This window comes from Hakea prostrata, chromosome 1 (genome assembly GCF_041222555.1).
Source record: "Hakea prostrata isolate BN-2017 chromosome 1, UWA_Hpros_2, whole genome shotgun sequence".
NCBI lineage: Eukaryota > Viridiplantae > Streptophyta > Magnoliopsida > Proteales > Proteaceae > Hakea > Hakea prostrata.
In genome coordinates this window covers 65,102,468-65,120,678 of record NC_142600.1, presented here as the reverse complement: position 1 = coordinate 65,120,678, position 18,211 = coordinate 65,102,468, and the positions used below count along the sequence as shown (strand labels likewise).

At 39.3% G+C, this 18,211-nt stretch overlaps 1 non-coding gene across 1 annotated transcript; it reads left to right on the top strand.

Annotated features, from left to right (window-relative positions):
* The first annotated feature begins 377 nt into the window (after nt 1-377).
* Nucleotides 378-450, top strand: TRNAR-UCU (transfer RNA arginine (anticodon UCU)). The gene has a single exon. It is a non-coding gene; the product is annotated as a tRNA-Arg (tRNA).
* Nucleotides 451-18,211: the final 17,761 nt, after the last annotated feature.

Genomic DNA, 18,211 nt, shown 5'->3' with positions numbered 1-18,211 from the left:
TCACACAAATATCTACTTCCCTTGGAATATAGGCATAATATTAAAAATGGATAAATAAAAACTAACTGAGATTAAAAGTGTTAGTAATTGAGGTCAGATTGATAAATTGGATAACTCAAGCTATGACAATAATATTAAGGGATAACTCATTGAGTGGAGCTGAAAATTTTCCTAAAAAAAAAAAAGGCTCAGTGGTATGTCAACAAACTTATCTATTATAGAGATAATACTTTACAACTTCAAAGGCTTAAGAACAGAACAAAGGGAGAGAAGATTCGACCGTTGTCTTTTGGAAAGAGGTGCAGCAATGTTGTAAGAATAGTTATGGCTGGATGGGCTTCCTTCTACAATGGGGGAAAATAGTTGCAAGAGCATCAGTACCCGTGGCCTAATGGATAAGGCGTCTGACTTCTAATCAGGCGATTGTGGGTTCGAGTCCCACCGGGTATGTTTTTTTTGGAAAATTTTTTTAACTTTTATTTCCCATCCTCTCATTTAGGTCTCATGAGTCCGAACTCCTTTACTTTTTTCCCCTTCAAATGGACAACCTTTAAACCCAACTTAAGATCTTTACAACTCTTACAACTCGTAAAATAAATGAACAAGAACAAATGTCACAGAACAAGAAAATAAAGAATCACGAATGCTATTCGATTAAAATGTCAAAATATACACACCATGGATTCATCTTTATTATTGTGTTTACATATGTGGAAACTAGCAGGAATTTTCAACATCTATCTATTGTAATATAACCACCTTCTATGTGCAACATTCCGGGATAGAATGATAGGGAGGTTGGAACAGGAAGAAAAGCAACCCGATGTCTTCAAACCATAAATCCAATGGCAGCGACCAAAGGCAAGAACAGAGTGTCAGTTGCTTCCACAAGTCCATCTTAAAGTGGGGACGCAGTTCAAGTAATGACACCAGTGGCAGTACTCATATACGTTAAGTGCATATAAGCTGTCTGGGTGAACCTCAAATCCAAAAAACAAAACTTGTCAGTAGAAGAACTTGATCCAATAAACACATTGAATATGGATCAAAGTAACCTAGGTTTTTTTTTTTTTTTTTTTTCACACACACAAAAGTAACCTCTAGGTTTTATCTTGTGTCCCATATTGAAGTAGGTCTAATCAGCCCCTATATTACATACCATTGGTGTACCCCACCATAAGCTTTTACCATCATATAGAGAAATATTATTTTATTAGGGGTGTTAGTATATCCTAACCCTTATATAATGAGTCTAGATCTTCTACTGTGACAGCTAGAGGTTTGTATTTTCCTTCCATTTCTTCACCACACATTAGGAGTGGGGCCCATCTCTATTTTTTCTTATTAAAATTCAAAGGTAGGTTCTTTCCTAATGTGTGGTGGGGAGGTGTGAGGGGAGCACAAACTTCTACCATAACAGGTAGAGAATTTTCAATGTACATCTGCTTTGGTGCCCGAGTACGGATCCTCCTATTTGTCGGATTAGAGGATAGTACTACGCTCATACCCCTCTACCATACATTTAGGAAGGAGGCCCACCTATAAGCATTTATGATCTAGTTTACAACCCCGGGGGGGGGGCGCCCCTTAAAATGTGGGGTGGTGTGTGTGGGGGGGGAGGAGGCAAAACCCCACCCCCCACCCCAACCCCCGGGGGGGGGGGGGGGGGGGGTGGGGCGCTTTTTTGTTTGTGAAGGAATTAAATATCTTTTCTTCCTTCCTTCTCTTTTTTTTTGTTGGGGGGGTGTGGTGTGTGTGTGGGGGGGGGGGGGGGGGTTGGGGGGGGGGGGGGGGGGGGGGCATCCCCCCCCTGTTCTTCCATTAAAATAATCTAAACAACCTGTAAAAGCAGCTTTTTGGGAACGGGTCGGTCCAATGACGCTAAACCGGTTCGAGTTGGGTGGTTCGAGTGGTTTATGTAACTGAAGTATTGGTATTTCATACAAGTTTAGTTAATACGTTTTAAAAACACAAAATACCCCAAGTTCGTATATACGAATTCAAAAACCAAAAGGAGCGTGGTTCAATTTTGCTTTTCAAAATGTTTTGAAAATACCCAAAACCCATGGCAATCACCTCGCCCAACTCATTTTACGATTTGGAGCTCTGAAAATCTGGAGAAGAACAGCAAGCCCTCTCGCTCTTGAGAACGAACTCGCTTCCGTTGATCGAAAACAGTTGCTCATCTTGAGAATGAACTCGCTTCGTTGATCGCATCTTGGAGAAGCATCTGTTTCATTTCAAAATCAAAAGCCTGACAACTCTAAACACGAACTTGCAGAGGAGAAATTTTGGACGAACTTGCAGAGGGAGAAGACGAAGACAAAGACGAACTTGGGGCTTGCAGCTTGACGAAGGCGAACTTGCGAAGGAAGAAGGAGAAGGAGAAGACGAAGACGAAGACGAAGACGAAGACGAACTTGGGGGTTGCAGCTTGACGAAGGCGAACTTGGAGAGGAGAAATTTTGGACTAACTTGCAGAAGGAGAAGACGAAGACGAAGACGAACTTGGGGCTTTCAGCTCGACGAAGGCGAACTTGGAGAGGAGAAATTTTGGACGAACTTGCAGAAGGAGAAGACGAAGACGAAGACGAACTTGGGGCTTTCAGCTCGACGAAGGCGAACTTGCATGTTCATGGTTTTAGAATCTCCAAGCTTTTTCTTGGTTTGAAGATATATGTAAATTTTCACCCATTCCATTGTACCACAAAGCTATTTGTCTGAAAGGATAGAAAAGCAGAAGTCTGAACAGGGATTCCAGATATTTCGTTTGTGATGATTGCAGAGAAGCAGCCGAAGAGGAGGTGTGGAAGACAAAGATGATGAGAAGACGAGAGGAGAGAGATAAAGACGGGCCCTCAAAAGCCTGCAACTGAAATGAGTGGCACTGCACCAGGAGTAATGCTCTGTATCTGCTTGTTTTTATTCTTGTGTGGCTTCGGGCTCTTCTACCTTCTGGCTTTATTAATAAATCCATCATTCTTTGGTCAGGTTCTATGGAGGAAATTACATATTAGTTGGTGGCGCTTATTGATATGAACGAATGTAGCATTGAGTCAAAAATCAAGATGACGTTTGGCATGTCTATGTTCCTATTATATGGTTGCTCTGTTTATCGATGAGTACGTTGGTGTATTTGCTTTCATTTTTCTAGCATTTGATCTTTTTCTGATTGGTCTTCTCCGTTTCCTTCAGAGGTGCGTATCATAGAAAAAGCTACAGAAGTGAAGAAGCCAGCAGAAAAGAAGAGGATATCTGTGTCGTCCAAATCAAAGGGAAAGAAGACCGAATCTGTTAGGAAAGTAAAAACCTAAAAGCTCCTAAGCCTAAGCGCCATCCTGGTGTCTTCTTCGTTTTTATGTATGTCTCTATCCTTTTCCCTGCCATTGTTTCTGTCTTATTGATTTTGATGGCTTTTAATAGTATAGTTTGGTTACAGGATGAATCATTGAAGGAAGAGAACCCAAATGGAAATAAATCGGTAATATTTATCTATTTATTACTTAATTAAAATGTTCGTTTCCTTTTTTTATGTGTTTGTCTTGTGGATTTCTGATTTTAACTTTACTGACATTTGTTGTAAATCAAATAAGAAAGGTTGTAAAAGAAGGTGGAGCTAAATGGAAATCTATGACTGATGATGTGAGTAAATAATCATATCCTCTTTGTCAAAAGTACTATATTTGTTTCTGTTTATATTTTCTTGCTTGTATTCTTCAGTTAACATTTTCATGGTTCATTGGTTCTTAAGGAGAAGAAGCCTTACATTGATAGGGCACAAGAGCTGAAGGAAGATTATGAAAAGACTAAGGAAACCTTCAAGGTAGTTTTCCTTGTTGGTTCTGTTTTGTTCTGTTATCATTGTTTCAACCAGCTTTGGTATTTTATTGAGCAAAAGATTTTGAATGTTTCTTTGGTGTCTTGGTTGTTTATTTGATTGCCCTGTTACGGGAAGAAGAGAAGCAAGAGGAGCAAGAGGAACAGTGGGAATGGGAGGTTCGAGCAAGAAGAGTAGAAGATTTTGAGCATAATCCTGGACACCATATGGATAGGCATCGCTATCCTTTATAAATGCTTATGTAGGTTTGGAGTAGTGAGCTGTGTTTTGTTCATTAGACTTAAAAGTTTCAACAGTTCATGAATTGTGAAATAATCCATTTGTCCTCTACCATGTAAAACTGAAAGTCAATTTTCTGAATCAGTAACTTAGTTTTGGCTGCAATGAGTGATTTAAGATTTCTCTAAGTCAGCATTTACAGGGTCTGGTTCATTTCAAAATCCCATCCGGTATTTTTCTCGATGGTGGTTTCTCTTTATTCTTACAGGGTTGTCGGGTGTTTATTGATTGAGCCATTTCTAATCAGCTTTGAATGCACAGGCTAGCAAGATGTTACTTGAAAATTATGAAGAGTATGCTAGGCTTGCCAGGTGAGTGGTTCCAACTTCTTTTGTTTGATGACATGTCATGATGTGTTTGGATTTATTATCTTTCGAATATGAGTTGATACAATATCCTTAATTCTGTGCCCTTGTAGATTATTGTAATTTAAGTTGTTATATGTTTGAGGTTTTAATGACTATTTGTTGCCTCTTCAATTTTCAAAGAGAAATTTATGATTTATTTGCTTTCGGGGTGACCTTGACAAATTAGAGATTCTTGGATTAACTCTCACCAATCAGTGAAGAGGCTAGACAGTGGGATATCAGCAGAGCTGAAGATTAGACACTAACCAAAGGCATATCTGTCTTCGAGGTCTAGAGCTTTAGGAACAATAAGAACCTGTGCTAACCAGAATAGTTTGACAATAAACCACTTGCATTTTGTTTGTGACTTACTTAACAATCTTCACTTACCGCTCCTCGCCCAAGCACCTAGAACAAGACATTCTCGTTGTGTCGGTGGTGTATTTACATCAGTGATAATCATGCAACATGCACAAATGCATTTTGGATGCATTTCTGGTTTTTTCTGTCTTTACACATTAATGTTTGTAGTTATTGCTGTAAATGACTTCTTTTTATAGAATGCATGTTTTATTTATCCATCGGGTGCATCCGATGGATCACCATATAATAGTTTTTTTTATCTAATATGGATGGATTTTAGGTGTTTCTCGGTTTAGGTATACGGGGGTGGTTGTTCACAGACTTCATTTCATTAAATCAAGTATTTTTGACAAATACTGATGCTTGACTGATGTTTTCCTTTGCATCAGAGTCTTAAGAACCTTCTTTTTCCTTTAATTTTACATTTATTTCTTGAAACCATATATGGATAATCCCCCTATCAATCGTCATCTCAACTGATCCATCTTTTGTACTTCTGTGTTTATAAAATAGATATTGGAAGACACAAATAAATGTAAGATTAGAACCTAAATAGGTCTAATCCCATTCAGCATGAAATAAACATCTCCCGGAACAAGACAGCGGTTGGTGTGATCTGAAAAATGGTAACCTTTGAAATTCATATGGTTGATATATATATATATATATATATATAAAGAAAGCTCATGGTTTTATGTGTTTTAATCCGCATCGTATTCTTCTTTATAATTGTAAACTATCAATTAATATTCATTAAGGAATCATTTAGGATTCCTTTTAAGTTTATTAATGTATTTAAATTTTAGTCTGTGCATGAATATCGACTATATTTCACATGAATTTTGCAGACATTACCCAGAAAGGAGGGAAAGTGGAATTCTGACGTGATGAAGTCTCTGGTGAGACATAATCAATTGAAGCAAACGTTCCAACAATTGGGTCAGTGAAGTCATCGACAAACTGAAACCAAAGTCCATAATCTTCAAAGGCGAATTGTGGATTTCATTCAGGAACAGGCATTTGTCAGGCTTCAAGTCACGGTGATTAATATTTTGCTGGTGTAGTGAACATTAAGGTATCAACAATTTGCTGAACCACAGCTTCTATATATGATGCTCTGGACATCCAATTCTTTTATTTGTCATATCAACCTTTCATATGACATTACAATCGATGAAACAAATAATTGAAACATGACATTCATATTGAAACATTGTTTATTCCCTTGAAATTTGTATAAAACAATGATAGACCATACACATTATTGTAATTCTTCGTTTGGAAATTTTAGTGTGCATAAGAGTGATTGGTTGGTCAATTATGGGATGTTTTTTAGTTTTTATTTGGGGTTTCCAATACAAAAATTCTTCACGTAAAGAGTTGGTATGTACAGTTGTTATTCTAATTTACCAAAAAATTATGAAGATATGAAGGTTTTTTATGTATGATTGCGATTACGTTTAGGCAAACTTGGTAAAATTGAATGGTTCTCGTTTCCAAACTATTTTAAACGGAATGATTCCGTTTCATCAGACTGATCAGATAGTGGAATCGCCCATCACCGTTATGAAGGTACTTGAAACAGAATGATTATGTTTCATCAGACAGACTAGTTTCGACTATCAAGTATATTGCTACTTCTATTGTCTGTTTCTCAAGTCCGATGTGTCATACCGTGAGTTGGTGGATTTCAAGGTTGCCACATTACATTCAGTACTTTACCAAATCGTTTTACAGCTGATGTAGTAGAGAACTTTGTCTCAATAAACAAATGTTGGTATGATTTAATTATTCTTTTTGAAGCACGTATTTGCTTTTGAAATTATTTATTTTGAGTAGGTTGGATGTTGTTTCTTATATTTTTGGAAGTTTGAATTAGGTTGACGGGCTGGAGGTCTGAGACAGATCAATGCTGCTTGATCTGTGTGTAATGGGAATAACCGAGATGACCATATTTTAGTGACAGCATGAGCGCACAAGCAAGCTGATTAGGTTGAACTTTTATGAGAGTCTGGTCAGTAGGTTTGAAACTTTCCTTCACATGACTTCAGAATATTCTATATTTTGTACCGTTTGTGAAAAATTCCCATTCCTCAGTACTTTAGGTCATCAGTATAGTTCAATTCATATCAACTTCGGAAATATTAATCAATAGAAGTTGGATTTAATTCAATCATAACCGTTCCGTTCATTCTGTACTTTTGACTTTTAAAGTTCAACTGCAAAATTGCTGATCTTCGTCATCAAGTTTTTTATCCTTTAACCTTTCGTATTATTTCCAGAAATCATTAATTTTTGAAACAAGTATTGGAATTCGGATTGTCAGGTTGTCATCAATTTAACGCCGATCTTGCACATAATGCCTCTTGTGGTCAGCCGCCCCAAATGTTTTGTAATCATCCCAATTCTGAGGTCAGCCGGCCCAAATCAAATCACCTCATTAATGCACCTGTCCAGCTTCGTTGACGTTATCTTCTTCTCCGTTGTTTGATCAATAAATATTATTTGCTTCCCATCGCACGATTGTAATGATCTCCTTAATCGTTTTTATTTTATCCACGTGTCTGGTCGCAATGTTTCCAAATCCACCGATAAACCCCAAGCATCGATTACGAATAGTTATAGCCGTCGATCTGAAGCATCGCATATTTCCCTCCAGTTTTCAAGAGTCTTTTCAGTATGTCACCTCATCTTCATATTTATTTATTCCCTGTCATCCGCTTCGGCACATAACCCGCAGTTTTGGTCTTCATACTCAAACTGCAAACTGCATTCCTCTCGCAACTCCATTATCATAATTTCTGAACCTTCGTTGCTGCATTTCTTGTTCTTCTTCATGGATCCCTCTATGAATTCATCAGCCCCAAGCACCTCCGAACAAGTGAATGCGCCTTCACATGTTAATGTTGATAGCCCCGCTCCGTATGTCGTGGACGAAGAAATAACTCCATATGTTCCGTTGGACACCACCAAAGCAAAGATGGACCCCAGACTTGCTGGACCCGAATGGTATCCAACTACGGTCAAAGAATCTCACCTTTTGTCTTACCGTCAAGATTTCCATTTTCCTTCTAATGCCAAGTTATGGGTTCCCGAACATTCGTGCGTCCATATAATGCTTGCCCCTGGCGTTATTGCCATTTACCTCCATCACCTTGATTCTCGGATTTAGAGTTCCCGTGATTCCGATTGTCCAGCCTTTACTTGACTACTACCGTCTGCTCTTCTCAACTTACTCCCAACAGCTTGGAAGTTGGTTTATTGTTTCTTTGCCTTCATCCGTCAAATGGCCCGCACCCCATCTATCGAACTTTTTAGAAATTTTCACGGACTCAAAGTTTCCCGTGAGCGTGGTTATCTCCATTTTGCTCGAAGAAATAGTATTGCCGCTGAGTTGGGTGACACAACCAAAATCTTCACAGAGCACTCTATTCCTCATGACAACAAGAAATGGAGAGAAAGGTATTTTTTTTGTTCCATCCCCATTCCCAATTACCGCTCTCGATGGTGTTTCCATACAAAGGAATCCCTTCGTCCTTTGGAACCAGCGTCCTACGCTCGGTGCATATGATCGGGAAACATGGAGCCTCATCCCGTCCGGAATACCCATTGATGCAACAGAACCGAAGACCGATGCTCGGATTGGCAACTCACAACCTCTTACCAGGTACATAAGATAGGGTTTTTCGCTCTTCTTCTTCTAAATTTTTTTTAATACTATAAATTTTGTTGCGTTGTTCACAAACTGTTTTTTTCAGTGGACCGATGTTTATCAAATCCCTAACATTTATGAACTCCGAAAGGTTGCTTCGTGAAGAACAAAAGCGTGATTCCAAACCCGTGAAGTCGGTAAGAAAAGAAAACATTCTATTGTTCGTCATCCCACCAAGAGAAAGGTTGGTAAGAAGAGGCTGACAGAAAATGTCCATCTGGTCAGCAAAAGGTAGACCAGGTACAAGAAGAAATTGTACAAGAAAATGCTGATGTAGAAATGCCCGATATTGAGATTGTGAAAGTGATGTCAAGTAAAAACCCTCCCGGTGTCGAACAAGAACCTCAAGAACCTCCACAAGCCTCGAGATGTAAAGTGAACTCACCAGGTCCCTCTTCGTGCCACAAGGTATCACTTCAAAGAAAAGAAAGGAAGAAAAGTCAACCCCTCCCCGGAGCCGGAAGAGCACCCGATGTGTAGGTGAAGAGACTCCTCCTCCCATGTCACCCATGCTACCCGATGATGTTTCTGTTCTCCCAAATGTCCTGGTTGAGAATGAATATCAAGGTAAGGAAGTACCTGATTATTCCATTCAAAATTTGAAGAATATGGCAGAAGAAATTCTTGCTAATCCTGCAGGTGATGTTATTGAAGAAATGGCTGATCTGGTGTTTGATGATAACACTCCGCCCCCCCCCCCGGCCACGAAGGCCCGCCGCCCCCTCAGATGATGATTTGCCGCCGTTTTGGCTCCCCTTTACATGATGATGATTTGCCGCCTGTTTTTGCTCCCCTATACATGATGCTGATTTGCCCTGCCCCGTGTTTTTGCTCCCCTATACATGATCCCGATTTGCTCGCCCCTCGTTTTTGCTCCCCCTATAAATGATCCCCGCTTGCCCTCGCCCTTTTTGCTCCCCCTATTAATGATCCCGCTTTGCCTCGCCCCTCATTTGGCTCCCCCTATACATGATCCCGCTTTGGCTGCCCCCGTTTTTTGACAATATTGGTGAAGAAAATGCACGGATTGCTCGCCAGATGAAGATTTTGTTCATCCTGCTCCCCCCGAATTTGATATGCCGCTTGATCCTCTTAATGGATATGATGATGAAGATAACATTGCGGCTGAAATTGTTGATATGCAAGTAGATTCGAATGACGCCGCTGAAGATGTTAATCCCGATAATGTGGTTGAAGATGTGAACCCACACCCAATTGGCCCCGGCCAATTAGAAGATGCCCAAAGTGTTGCCGACCGACGGTGACCATTTTCAGCCTGTTTGGGATTTGAAAGAAAATCATAGTGCCAATTGGAAATGGGAAGTTGCCCGTGAATGGGGGACCAAGGGTAGAATACCCCGTGACAAAAGAGAGACCGCCGCCGTGTCTCGCCGATGGGCTTTACACACATGCATGGGGGTAAAAAGTTAACTATTATCGTTATTGTTAAGATAAATTTACTTTCATTATCCATTGTTTGCTAAGTCTTTATCACTTTTTCTCGCAGATGCTTTGGTGCCGCTTTCAATGCTTTTGCTGAGGTCTTGGAAAGACAGAAATCTATGTCTTTGGAAAATGACAATTTGATAAAACGTAATTTTGAATTGAATGATCAGGTACGAGAGCTCAAGAATTGTTTCAAATCGTCATAAAGGAAATTTGAGTCTCGCTTTCAGCTTGAGAGAGAAAGGATTTATGTTCGAGATATATATTTTGGAATATGATTTTAAAATTTCTTCCGATACAACCACTGCTTTTTTGAGAGAAGAAGTTTCAGGTTTAAAGGATTCGTTAATGAAATATAAGGAAGACTTCTTGCGGATTGAGATGTGAAGAATAATGCATTGGAGAGGGCCAGACTTGCCACTTATGAAAGAGATGAAATTCAGGCTAAGTTGGCAAGGGCAATTGCTTGGTCCCAAGGTTTTGAAAGAGAAACAACAGAATGGAAAATGAAATTAGAAGAAGTGGAGAAATTGAATTTGAACTTTGAAAGAAGAAATGAATTGTTGCAACAAGCATTTGATTCTCTTTTGAAGGAGAAAGAAGATCTGGAAATCCAGTAAAGACAATTTGACTTTGGGTTCGAGTCGATGTCCTTGGAGAAGGACAATATGAGGACTTCTTACAATGAAGTATGTATGGAATTACAAAAATTATCTGTTGCTTGGAAAGAAAGTGTAAAAGAGAGGACTTCCATGGTTGCGAAATTTGAGGAAGAGAAAAAAGAAGCAGAAGTGCAATTTGAACTTGAGAAGAAAAGAATGAAGGATGATCATGAACTTCTCCTAACTTCTGTTACCTCTGCAGTTGAAGAAGCAGGAGACAACCCAACTTTCCTAAGGTTCGCAAGACCGTAGTGAAAGTCCTGTTTCGATAATATTTTTTCGCAGATACTCAGGATCTGTCCAAACATTGATTTTAAATCGCTTCCTCCAGAGTTTGTTCCCTCTCGTAAGTTCTTTCATCTCAATAATTTGAAGCATCCTGACTCTGAGGATTCTGCAGATGATAATGGAGAAAGTGAAGAACACAATGAAGATAATGATTCTGAAGAGGAAGAAACCGAATGTTCAAGTAAGGATGGTGATTGTAGCGATGAATCAGCATCCAAGAAAGATGATATCCACACTCCTGCGGACCCAAAACTTTGATGTTTAACTTTGAATAGAAACATTGAAAGTCCTTTGTTAAATTTTTTGTTTTAGAAAAAAGTCTGTTTCAGTATTTTTCTGATATATTAATATATCTTGCCCCTTAGTTCCTTTTTCTCTATCAATTAATCTATTGTCATTTGTAATATAACATCCTTTTTGTGTTTTAATGGTTGGTTGAGTAGCATCCACCATTATTTTGGCCTTCTTAGCTGTTGGCCGACCCGTAGACTCGCTTTATATAATGGAATTAAACCGATAATCTTAGATTTAGACCGGAGTGAATCACGTTGAACCGAGGTTGGGGTATTTTATTGACAAAGTTGGCCCCATGCTGATCAGGTTCAACTTATCTGAGAGTATGGTCAGGAGGTTTTTTCTAGAACTATTAGGTAATTCCAGAATGTTGTGCACGTCATCGTCTTGTAAATTTCGTTTTTGTTAAGAAAATATTTTCCCCACATATCAGACTTTTTAATATATCCTCCACCTCGCAGGGTTTTACTTGATCAACGCCCTGTAATTTCCATAATTAATTATATTTTAAATATCGAAACCTCCGTACTTAATTGTTTTAATTAAGTCAATTTCCCAAAAAAACAAAAATAAAAAAAATCCTTATAATTAAGTCGAAAAATTGGTGATGGGGTGACCCATCACTTATTTGCATTTATGAATATAAACAGTAAATTTATCGGGAGTCGATCCGTGCATCGTAACCCTAACCATAGATTACTGTGCTCAGCCCACAAATCTCTGTAAGATCAGCCAAATCTTAGTATGTCAGACTTTTTGGTTCTCTCTCTTCAATTTTACTTTTTGTCTTCTTTGACGTTTTCCTCCTTTGCGCCATTTGATCATAAATTAAAATTTTTGCCAACATGCGGTTATCATATCTCTCTTCTTTCGTTTGATATCATCCACGTGTCCAGAGGTAATGCTTTTAAATCAACTGATTGACTCCATGCGTCGAGTACGAATACATATATCCATTGATCTAAAACGCCTTATACTTCCCTCCAATTTTTCAAGAACCCACCTCCTCTTTCGCCTTACGTCGTCCTTCTATTTATTCATCCGCTGTGATTTGCTCTCGCTCATTTGAAAACAAATTGTAATCATCCGCCATTTTCATTGCTCTTATCGCTCTTACTTTCTTCAAATCTTTACTCTTCTCTTTTATCATTTGACATGGATTCTCGCAAGTAATCCTTCAAGACCCAGGACTTCAAACCGACCCCGATACTCCTTCTACTGCCGATCAAACAGAGGAAACCCTAAATATTTTGTCGTCTGATCAAGTCCCCTTAGACTAGAAACCCGCTCTTTATGCTCATTATGAAGATATAGTTCCTTACACACATGTAGACATGTCTGTAGAGAAGAAAGATCCAAGATATGCTGGTCCGGAGTGGTATCCAAGTAAGCTTAAAAAATCGCACCTGTCTTCGTACTTGGAAGATTATCTCTTTCCCTCCGATGCTAAGGTATGGGTTCCCAAACCCTCCGAACGTCCATATGATGCAGAGCCCGGAGTTATTGCTGTTTACCTTGACCATCTTGAGTCCGGTTTTAGAGTTCCTTTGCTTCCCATAGTTCGAGCCACCGCTTGACTACTACCATGTCTGTCCTTGTCAACCGACTCCAAACAGTTGGAGATTGGTTTACAGTTTTTTTGCTTTTATTCGTAGAATGGGGCGTCTCCCTTCTATAGAACTCTTCAGAAACTATCATACTCTGAAAGTTTCCCGTGAGAGAGGTTACATACACTTTGCGAGAAGAACATGTATTGCGAGTGAGTTGGGTCCGGAAACCCGTATTTTTACTGATTCCTCCATCCCTCGTGACAACAAACAATGGAGAGAAAAGTATTTTTCCGTGCCATTCCCACTCCTAACTATCGTTCCCGTTGGTGTTTGCACTCTCTGAGTTCTCTTCTTCCCTTGAATAAGCGTCCTGAACTAAATGAGTATGACCAAGAGACTTGGGATTTAATTCCCTGTGGAGAACCAGTTGATGCGGCAGATCTAAGAACTGATGCAGGTCTGGCCAGCCATGGGCTTCTACCAGGTATACAATGAAATTGTTTGAGAAATTGTTGGTTTTTTTTAATATAAATTAATATTTGTTTTGCACTTTTACATTTGGTTTTTCATTAGGAACTGATGTATACGAAGTTCCCAATGTTTCTGAACTCCGAAAGGCTGTTTTGAAGAAAACAAATCCGAAAAGAAACCTCAATCCAAGTCAAGGAAGTCAGGGAAGAAAAGAAAGCAGGATGTTAAGAAAACTTCAAAGAAGAAAACCAAAATGCCCAAAAAAGATGTTGCTAAAGAGGAAATTCCATCTGATCGGCAGGAGCCGGATCAGGTAGAAAGAAATGAAGATGCTGATAATTCTGATATTGTGTTTGTCAAAGTTGTCCCTACTGAAACTCCGATTCAAATAGCGAGGACCTTGAGAAGTCGACTTCGCTCCATGGGTCCTTCATTTGCTGAAGAGTTACATACCGCCAAAAAAGGCAAGAGAAAAATATCCTCCTGCTTCTCCCCCAATTGAAGTATCCCCCGAGACAAGACCCATTGAGAAAGAAAGTTCAATGGAAAAAGTTGTTGAAGAAGCCATTGATCCTGAAAATTCTTCTGCGGATGAGGCGTTTACTGCCCCCATGTCACCTCATCTTCCCCATGATATTACTGTTGCCCCCTCAGAAAATACAGTTGAAGCCGAAAAACCAAGTGAGGACTTTTCTAGTTACTTTATTGATCACATGAAGACAATGGCTCACAAAATTGGTACACATGCTGCAGGTAATATCATTGATCAAATGGCTGATCAATTGTTTGGTGACAATAGTTCTGTTCCCCATCATGAAGATGAAAATGAACAAAATATCCCGATGGATGTTCCCGACAATGATACAGAACTTGGTGATCATCCAGTGTTCCAAATTTAATTTTTACTGTCCCTGTTATTGAAAATGTTATTCCAGATATCAATGTTGTGCCCGATGTTGTTGAAGAGATTGTCCCAAATGTCCCCGATAAAGATTCTGAAGATGCTGCTCCCCCTTTTTTAGTTATGCCAGTTGATCCTCCCAATGGTCAACAGGAGCAGGTAAATATTGCGGCTGAAGTTGTTGACTTACAAGTTCCTTCTAGTGATGCCGTTGTTGATGTTAACCCCCATGAAGTAATTGAACCCGCCAATCCTCTTCCGATTGGTACTGGGTAGTTAGATGATGCCCACACTGATGGTGATTCAGGGGATCACTTTAACCCAGTTTGGAAATTGAAGGAAAATCACACTGCTAACTGGAACTGGGAAGTAGCACGTGAATGGGGAACAAAAGGCAGAATTCCTCGAGATAAAAGAGAGACATCCAAGCATGACCGATCCTCGTTCGTACTCACATGCCTGGGGGTAAGGAATGAATTTCCATTTCTCTTATTCAGGTTCATTGATTCAAGAGAAAGGGTTTTTTTTTTCATCTTTTATTATCTAGTTTTTGTTAACTGTTCATCACTTTGAATGCAGATGTTTTGGTGCTGCCTTTAATGCCTTTTCTGAAGTGTTGGAAAGAGAGAAGGTTCTTTCTTTGGAAAATGACAGTCTCATAAAGCGGCAGTTTGAATTGATTGATGAGGTAGAAGAACTGAGAAAAAGGTTGAAATCATCAGAAAGAAATTTAGAGGCTGCTCATTTCAGAGAAATGGAACTATGTTCCGATATAGATGGTTTACATAGTGATTATGAAATGTGTTCTGATCTATGCACTGATCTGCAGGAAGAAGTGTCAAATTTAAGGGCATCAGTTCTAAATCATAAGGATGAACTTCTTCAGATTGAAATGTTGAAGAACGATGGTCTGGAAAGGGCCAGACTTGCTACGCTTGAGAGGGATGAACTGAGAGAGAAATTAGCAAGGGCCATTAGTTGGTCTAAACAGTTTGAGAAAGAAAGAAATGAGATTCTGGAAAATTTCGGAAGATTGATAAATTTAAGTCCGATTTGGAGCAACAACATCAATGTCTCAGAAAGCCTTTGATTCAGCTTTCAAAGGAAAAATCCGATTTAGAGTGTCGGAAAAACCAATTGGGATTGACCTCCCGTGAGACTTCTAAGGAGAAGGATAATCTCGAGTGTCTTTAGATTTGGTTTCTAAAGAGAAGGAAAATTTGAAATTGGAATTGGATGAGATCGTTAAGGAGAAGACTGTTATGGTTGAAGAAATACAACAGAGAGGAAAAATTTTGAATTACAAAAGAAAAGAATTGAATATGAACATGAAGTTGTTCCGAAAGTACCGTTACATCGGCAATTGAAGAAGCTTAGAGATAATCCAGCCTTTCTTGGATTCCGCAAAAATATGGTGAAGGTTTGTTCCGATCGATATTCTCTCGAAATTCATAAAATTTGTCCAATTGTTGACTTCAAGATGCTTCCTTCGGGGATTCTCCCTCCCGGAAGTTCTTTGACCTTAGAAATCTCAAATATCCCGACTTCGATGAATCGAAGGGGATAATGAAGAAAGTGAAGAAGAATGTGAAGATAAAGATTCTGAAGATGGAGAGACGTCAAGTTCAACCAAGGATGATGACTCTCCTGCCGACCCACATATCTCGATGTCAATCATGTTTTGGAAAGAATACTTTAAGGAACTCTTATTTTTTGTTTAAGTCACTCTTTTTTCGATGTATTGGTCAATCTATCTCCTTATTTTGAGGATATTTGAGGAAATGAACATTGAATTTTGTATCTTTTATAAGATTGTCTTCGTGTTTCTTTGATCAAAGCTTTTGTCATTTAGTGATTGGTCGACTAGCTTATCCGCAAATTTATAATCTTCAATCTGCGTAATAACTTTTGTTAATCACATTCGGAAAGCATTATTAGGCATTGGAAGCCTGGCTACTTCAGCCTCACACATGGAATGTCGGGACAACCCACGCGGAACAATGCGCCCGGTCGCTACGAAAGAATGACCAGGCCTCGGAAGAGTACGGATCAGCGACCCCGACGGGGTGCACAAAGTGCTCCCCCCACGCTTCCTCACCACAAACATCCGGGCCACGCACGGTGAAAAACAATAATTCGGAAAATATGAAAAAAAAAAATTTCACCACTGGGACCACTTGATCCGGACTCGTAATGAAGAAATACATAATGGAACAAAAAGGCGCCGAACCCGAAAAGGCGCGAAACCTCGAACTTTTTCGTTCTCGTCCCTATTCAAGCTCGATTTCTCTTTGTCCCTTGAATCGATTAAATCTCTAGGTTTTTGGCAATTTGCTCGAGGCTATTTGTGCTTCGTTGACGCAAAACGGTTCGTTGAACCTCTCTCGGTTTCTCATTGTCACTCTCGATTTGGATGAAACTTCGATGCAAATAAGTCTGTGATAAATTTTCGCCTCCGACGCTTCTCCCTTACTATTCTTCAACTACCCCTGTACAGCCGAATCTGAATATTCCATTTGCCCTCAACATTTGAAGCAGCGCAATAGTGCAACTAAGGTCCTTCACTGATATCCCTTAAGGGTGCATTTGGTGAGTCCGATCCCTTATTTTTCCAGCTTTTTCCTCTAACGAGTATCTGCATTGTGAAAACGTTTCTTTTCCGAGGCTGTTCCCTATTTCGGTTGTTTGTGTTGAAGGTTTGGAAATTTTTTTCCTTCTATATTTTTTTTTTGTAAATTGTTTTGAATCAAATGTTTATAACTCTGCTGCATTCATGTTGTAAACATGGAAAAGGCTTATTCAAAGAGAATGGGACAACTTGTTTCAGTTCTTCTAAGACACGGCTGTCAAAATGTTCAGGCCTATATACTACTAGATCAATGTGTGATCGGATGGCCGTGTTCCAACTTATCTCATCGATTTCATTACAAATGTGTCCGATGCGATGGGAAGTTGGTGTTAAATTTTTCACATCTCATAATGTTTGTTGGCTTCATCTTTGAATTTGAATAATGTTAAGTGTTTTTCATAACTAAGTTTTGTAAATGTGTCTTTATAGTGAACTGTCAACATTGGTGGACATGGATGCCGATGTGACACCTCGAATAGGCATGGAATTTACATCTTTTGAACAAGCATATGACTGTTATAACAAGTATGCGCGTATGATTGGGTTCAAGCATTAGGAAAAATTATTTGCACAGGTGTACTATAGATAAGAGTATCATCGTGCAACGGTGTTACGTGTGTAGTAAAGAAGGACATCGAAGAGAGAAACAAGTAGAAGTCAAAGGACAACGTCCTGAGACTAGAACTGGTTGTTTAGCAAGGTTGATTGTCAAAAGAGATAATGATGGACGATTACTAGTAGATAAATTTTGTGAGGAACACAACCATGCTCTTCAAAGTTGAAGAAGTTGCACATTTGTTGCGCTCCCAACGTGCAATATCAACTACCCAAGCCACGAAATAGAAATGGCGTGACAGGATCTGGATTGGGGACCAAGGTTGACATATAATTTGATGGGTTTGCAAGGGGGGGGCAATGAAAATCTGGGTTTCACAAAGAAAGACTTGCAAAATTTTTTGAATACCAAACGGCAACATGATTTGGCATATGGGGATGCCGGGAGCTTGATGTTATATCTAGACAATCAACGAAATTTAAACCCCGCATTTGTGTATTCACGTACAAATGGACAATGAGGATAAGTTGACAAATGTATTTTGGGCTGATCCACAGATGCAATGTGATTATCAACTTTTTGGTGATGTAGTTGTGTTTGATACTACTTTTCGCACAAACAAAGAAAATAGACCGTTAGGGTGTGTTTGTGGGATTTAATCATCATAGGACTATGGTTATCTTTGGAGCTGCCTTGCTTTATGATGAGACAACCGAGTCATTTCAATGGTTATTTCAAACTTTCTTTGGAGTTAATGGTGACAAGAAGCCAATGACAATTTTCACCGACCAGTGACGCTGCAATGTCAAGGGCACTAACTCTGAGGTTGCACCCAATACAGTCCATGCATTGTGCACTTGGCATCTCTCGGCAAA